Source organism: Geospiza fortis, unplaced genomic scaffold (assembly GCF_000277835.1).
Source record: "Geospiza fortis unplaced genomic scaffold, GeoFor_1.0 scaffold162, whole genome shotgun sequence".
NCBI classification, from domain to species: Eukaryota; Metazoa; Chordata; class Aves; order Passeriformes; family Thraupidae; genus Geospiza; species Geospiza fortis.
The window spans coordinates 6,931,084-6,937,607 of record NW_005054316.1 but is presented as its reverse complement, the minus strand read 5'-3'; the positions used below and the strand labels follow the sequence as shown (position 1 = coordinate 6,937,607).

Here is a 6,524-nt window from a genome sequence, read left to right as displayed (position 1 = left end):
CCCCAGGCACAGTACCTGTCGCAGGCCCAGCAGAGGTACCAGGCTCAGCAGGTAAGCACTGCCCTCCCTACTGACAGGCACCCTGGAGCTGAAAGTGTCAAAGGAACCCGTGTGCAATGAACAAAACCCACCCCTCATCTTTCCGAGGGAACAGTGTTCATTAAATAACAATAATTAAATAATACATTGAGCAAAATCAAATAAACATGGAATCAGACCACGTCTTTCTGAATGGTCTTCAGGATATATGCACAAATACATCTGCACACATTTTCAGACTTTATTTCATACCACCTTTTTAGGATAAAGCCAGTGTATATGTCCCAGCATCTGTGCTTCTGAAAACAGGTAACAGTTTCTTTATGAGACGTCAGTGGATGCTGGAGTTTTTCCTTGCTTTTGTTTTGTTGTTTCCTCACAAGACAGACATTGTTGAGAATTCCTGCATCTAGTGTGGTCACTGCTGTTTTGGGATTTTTGTGGAGGAGTTCAAGGCATTTTGGAGTTGCTTTGTCAAGGGAGCTTCTTAAAAGATATTTTAAATGGATATTGCAGCTATTAATTTGAATGTTGTCAGTTTGCACATCCGGTTAGGGAAACCTCATAATCCGTTATCCGTTGCTGCTTTTGAGTTGTGCTCTTTATATTAAGCATTAAAATGAATTTCAAGTGATTCTGTTTTTAACCCAGATCAGAAGTGATAATGTATGGGTCTGGTTCTCAGAGCTGGAGAAACACTTGGATTTTAGATACTGAACAAAATGGATGTGCATAGCTGATGCAGCTGAACATGTAGGCTCAGTTATGATGGCAGTCTCAGGTCTGTTAATCATGGAGAGGTGATCTGGAAATGGAAGGATGAAACTAAAGCGTACTCACCATCCTGGGAAATCTAACAAAAGTGAGTTGCTCAAGACTGGATATTAGTGGAAGCATCAGCACTTGCTGCAAGTCACTGGGGAATTCTGTCAGGCATGGTTGATTACCATTTTGTGATTATGCTGGTACAATGTAGAAATCTTAGCTTGAAATAAAAATAGTGTGTAAAATAAACTAACAAAAGATGCTGGAAGTGGCAATGATACTGGAGACTCCCCTCCTTTGACTTTAAAATAAAGCTATGATAATTTCACTGTGTAATTACATGTTAATTTTTCTTCATCTACATTTTAAAATTCCATTGAGAATTAACTTTTTTTCATTAAAATGCTGGATGGTTTATGAAATAGAATTCCTAATTGTATCTATGATATTCTTGTAAATGTCACCGCATTCTGTCTTTTGGATTATATGTAACTGCAACTTTAAAGATTGCAGTTGTGTCTTTAAATTTAATTTTCTTCCTTTTTTACTTAGCCATTAAATGCTTGATTTCTCTATGACTTGAAAATACTGTTCATAAGCATCTTGGTGAAGTCTCAGCAGGTAAAGACCTAGTAATATGGCCTATAAGATAGAAGAAACACAGCTGCTCTAATGTCTACATATCACAGTATATGAAATTGAAATGGGTTTTTTGCTGCCTTGGACACCTTGTCATGTTTTAAATATACTGTCAGTTGAAGGAATTGAATGTTTTGGTTTAAAAAATACACAAAACATTCCAACTTTATAGGCCTTAAGAGTAACAAGGTACTGATTTATCTGTTGATAGGTGTTCCAATTACATCATTTGCTATCATAGCTGAGAAAGAGAAGGTTTGTGCAGTGAAGTGAGAGGGATCATAGAAGGATGAAAGTAAAATTAGAGTAAAGCTTTCCATATATTTTGAATTTCTGAGAACTAGGATGAAGAGAAAGGTGGGGGCAGATTCACAGGCAAAAGATACCAGCCTTGATATAGCCAAATTCCCTTTTTGAGGATTTGAAGTGACACTAAAGGACAGTCAAAATACAGGCTCCAAGGCTGATACAGGCATTTTAGGAAGGTCAGTAGGGATTTTTTGCCTCAACCTGCAAGATGAGATGATGCATTAGGTCCTCACCAATACAGCCTTGCAGTTGGTAGTCCTTTCTGTGAGAATTTTACCTGAATTCTTGATGGTTTATTAATGACTGTTCTTCAGTATTGGTCAGCCTCTTAAGTTTTGAACTCTGATCTCAGGTTCTGAATTATATGATAATTTCACTGTGTAATTGGAGTATTTGTGTGTAGATGGGATCTATTTTGTGTAAATAATAAGTAGTCGTAAAACACCTTGAGGCTTGCTTCTTTCCCGATCTCCAGATTGGTTCCATGGCTGCTCTTCCCCCTTTCTCAAGAAGAATCAGCAGGTGAACACTTCTTGTCAGGTTTCTCTGTAAAACCTCACCGCTGTGTGCTTTCCCATTCTTTGAGAACTGCTCATCTAGAAAACAATTCCTAACAATTCCTAAATTGAAGTCTATATTTCTGACACTTCAGAAAAAGTGTTCTTTCTTGACTGGTAATGCATAGTAGAATTACTATCAAGTGGTAACCAATGTGGAATACAAAAATTAATACTAAACAAAAACCAAAACAAGTTAGGAACATATGTCAAATTCTGCTGCTGACAGAAAAAAATTGCAAACTGTGCTTGCGCGTACATATCTGCTTATATGAGACTGATTACCTTTGAAAAATAAAGAATTATAATTTATTTGATTAAAGGTTTAGCAAGAGAAAACGGAGTAAGTACTTGTTTAGTTTTAGGAGAGGTACCAGTTTGGGGAATGTGGGTGAGAACAGAGCCAAGCTCATCTCAGGGGCACAATGGAAGGACAAGAAGCAATAGGGACACACTAAGAATAGGGATGTTGCAACTCTGTAAAAGAAAGAAAGAAACAAACTCAAAAACTATAAACCCCACAAAATTCCAGAGAGACTGCAATCTCCATCATTGGAGAAATTCAACTAGACAAAGCCCCCAAGCACCCTGTTCTTGCTAGGCTTGCTTTGAGCTGGGGGTTTGACTATAGGATCTCTCTCTGAAGGTCTCTTTGAATACATGTGATTGTGTTGCTGTGACTTAAAACTGGCTTTACATTTCCAAAACACAATTTTAAAATAAGCTACAGAATCATATATTACCTGTTGCACCAGTTGGTGTATCTTTCTTATTTCTGCTCCTAAAAATATCAGTACATCCTGTTTATATAATCCTGTCAATTAGAAAGCTGAGGTAGTTACAGTCATTCAATCTGTCATCCTTTCTGTCTGTCATCCTTAGTTTTGTTCTTCCTTTTCAGCTTGCAAATTAATTTCCTTTGTGTTCTCTATATTGTTCATTAACCTTTTTTTTTGTCTTTCTATATTGATTTTGTGATGGGAGTGTGATTGAATTTGTTTTACTTCAGGAGGGAGAAGAGAAATGCTAGACTGGGGAAAGAGGGCTTCTCTAATTTGCCTTCTTTTCCTGTCTGTATTTTCTTTATTTCCCTTGTAGATTTATGTCAAGCTACTTGTTTTGAGATTATAAAGCTGAAAATAGTGTTTATTCTGTCTGGATGATGGACTTTTTCTTGCCACCAGTTTCCTTTATGTAAAACCTCATAGTGTGATGATCTGGGTATTCTCAGTTATAGGGAGAAAACTGATGTGAAATTTCTTGCAGATGATGTTTTATTTTTACTCTTTTAGACACATTGTGAGTGAGCTCCTGAGGTCAGGTATAGCTCTGTGTTGTGCCTTAGAATTGGTGCTCGTCTTAATTTCTCACATATTGTGGAAGTGTGAAGCCATTGCTATTTTTCTTTGACTCACTTGAATTCAATATGCAATCTTGTCTTATAAAAGTAAACAGATAAAACAATTTCTGCGACTGTTCCAGTGACTTGTGACTTTCATTCTTCTAATAAGCATAGATGGGAAGGAGGAGAATGGGATTTATTTGAATGTTTGAACTGTTAAGTTGTTTAGATCTTTGTTAAATTGATTGCATGGTAGGCAGAAAGAGAGTTTCATAAGAGGTGATTTGATAGTAAAACTGGCACAGTTTACTATAGAACCATATTGTAAGCCAGCATCAGTCATCCCCACTTCATATCAGGAGCCTGCTGTGTAGAAACCATTAAAGGAAGAGCTTTGTTTTAAGCAAATTTATTGCAGTAGCAGATTCATTGATCATTAGATATTGCCAGTAGATGTAGATACTGCCTTGGTTTTTTTGGTTTTTTTTCCCTTTAACTTCTTTTTACCTTTACTGCTCTTCAAAAGAAAAAAGAGGAAGAAAGATGTGCTACACTACTATAGTGTTGCCCTTGGCAGGGCTTTTCATCTTGAAATGGCATATAAATGAATAAATGCTTCACTTGTTTTTGCAGTTTTAAATCTTTTGCCATAAGTAGAAGTGATATTTTGTTCAAGAATGTCATGTAATTGCAAACTTAAACTGTCATCATTAAACATTATTTTGTTAAGATAGTGTGATGTATATTTTTGGTTATTATGCTTTCCAACTGGCTTGTAAACAGCCATGTTTATATATTTCCTTGCTTTATCTAGCATGTGTTCATATGTATCGAGATAGACTTGTGCCTTTAAGCTTTATTGTGTTATTTTATGAATTGGGACTGTATCAGTTTTTGACAGATGAAATGGATCTGCAAAATACTTATGGTCTCACTCTTAGTTAAACAAAAATAATGATTTTATTCTACACCTACTGCTGTTACCTTCAATGAAGTCATCCTTTGTTTTACACCTTCCTGGAAGCTCTCTGTTTGCAAGTTTCCAGAATAGAATGCTGATCCCTTTTCACAGATATGGGTATGAGATTAAATGGGAAAAAAGTGTGGCAGGTCCCTGAGGTGGGGCATGCATGTGCCCTTTTCTGGGACATTGGTCATTCTGGTTAACTGTGTGCACGAAGAGTTTGTGTGTGTTTTTACATCATTTGTTGTGGTTACTATGGGTTTTTCTAAGTAGTTCAGGCTCACTCTTTAGTCTGCTTTTACTTAAAAGGAGAAAATGTTTTATAAACAAGCAAACAAACAGCACTCTCTCACAGGTTTTATTTAAGTGTTCTAAAGGCTGGCCAAAACCTTGTTTGCCTCCCGGAATAATATACCTTACCTACTGATCATGGCGAGATTTTTTCCCAATGCAAACTGTGTAGGACAAATAAAGAGCAAGACTGACTGGTGGGGGTTTTTTCCTGAGACTCGGCCAGGGGACAAATGCAGTTTGGGCCAGTAGGAATTTGTGAATTGTTGTAGTAGTGCCAAGTAGAAAGGCATCTGAAGCAGGAAGGCAGTGTACATGAGAAGGTGAGAAGCATCTCTGGTGATACCTTGGTCAGTCTCTCCAGGCAGAGGGTTGGAGACCACTGATGCTTCCATAAGGAACTTCTCAATGTTTCCCTGAAATGGGATCAGTGGTTGGAATTAGTCTCAGTTTTAAGCCTGAGATGATGATGAGAAAGTTCTTTCACAGACATCTGTTTCTAGTGTTGAGTCAGTGCAAGGTAGGACAGATAAAACATTTCCTGATTTGAAACAGTCTTTGAAAATGTGAACAAAATGTGAAACTAATTAATCTGTTTTCATGTCCAATCTGTATGACTGTCATGAAAACAGAACAAATTGTATTGTGGCAAAATGCACCAAATTATTAAAGTGATTTTGGTACAATGAAGATGAAGTATTGTTTTTAAATTCAATGTGAGCTGCTAAAGTTCTTTAAACAGTGCAATAAGCAACATGTTAATTAATGTTGTCAAGCTGTTTTGGGGTGTAACACTGTACAAAAATAGTATTGTAATAATAGGAATAACTGTCGTGCATGCAAATATCAAATTCACTAGTAAGTAATACAGACAGTCCTCAGTGAGTCCAAATTGGTATACCTCAATGCAATTACTCTTTATAGTTAAATCTTCACTCTTAAGCTACTAGAAATTGGCACAGAATTAGCAGTCAACTGTACTGTAGTTTAGTGTCAAATCCTTCAGACTTAAATTTAAATTTGTTTTAAGGACTACCATACAGCTGTGCATGTCTTAAAAGTCGTAATAAAAATAATTTGTCCTTCTGTCCTTTTTAAACCTTGGTGTCTGTAATCATTCTAACACTAGATGAGTGGTTGCACTTAATATTTGTTGGGTTATGAACCACAGGAAATCTGGGAAAGAACAAGCTTGTATGTTAATCTGACATTTGCTGCCAGGCATATAGGAAGGTATTCTTTGTGGAAGTTGGTTATTACAATTATATGGGAACTCATAATCAAATTTAATGTTTAGAAGAGATAGTTACCTGCTGTCAGCAGCAGTGGCTGACACCACTGCTTGTTGTGTACCATAAATCCTTCATGGCTTTTGTCATCTCGGCAACAGAGATGCCTAGTGCTCAGTGTACACTTACTCCATTCTGAAATGCTGGACTTGTTTTTAGGTTAGGAGCAATTATATTCTTTCCAGAGTGAAGAGGTACTATGGTGATATAATTCCTGTAAAACATTCAGTCCCAGGCTCATGACACTAAGAACTCATACAGAACTTATACATATACATATACATATACATATACATATACATATACATATACATATATATATATATATA

At 36.5% G+C, this 6,524-nt stretch overlaps 2 protein-coding genes across 6 annotated transcripts in view; both read left to right on the top strand.

Moving 5' to 3' along the window:
* The window catches only part of ARID1B (AT-rich interaction domain 1B), a 243,544-nt gene continuing 237,020 nt past the window's right edge, over window positions 1-6,524 (top strand). For all 5 annotated transcript variants that reach the window (XM_031056279.1, XM_031056276.1, XM_031056274.1 and 2 more), the window contains exon 1: window positions 1-51. The gene's annotated coding sequence lies outside the window, so the exon portion shown is untranslated. The remainder of the gene's footprint in view (window positions 52-6,524) is intronic.
* Window positions 1-6,524, top strand: part of LOC115947791 (AT-rich interactive domain-containing protein 1B-like) — a 66,565-nt gene that overhangs the window by 48,533 nt on the left and 11,508 nt on the right. The window lies entirely within an intron of this gene.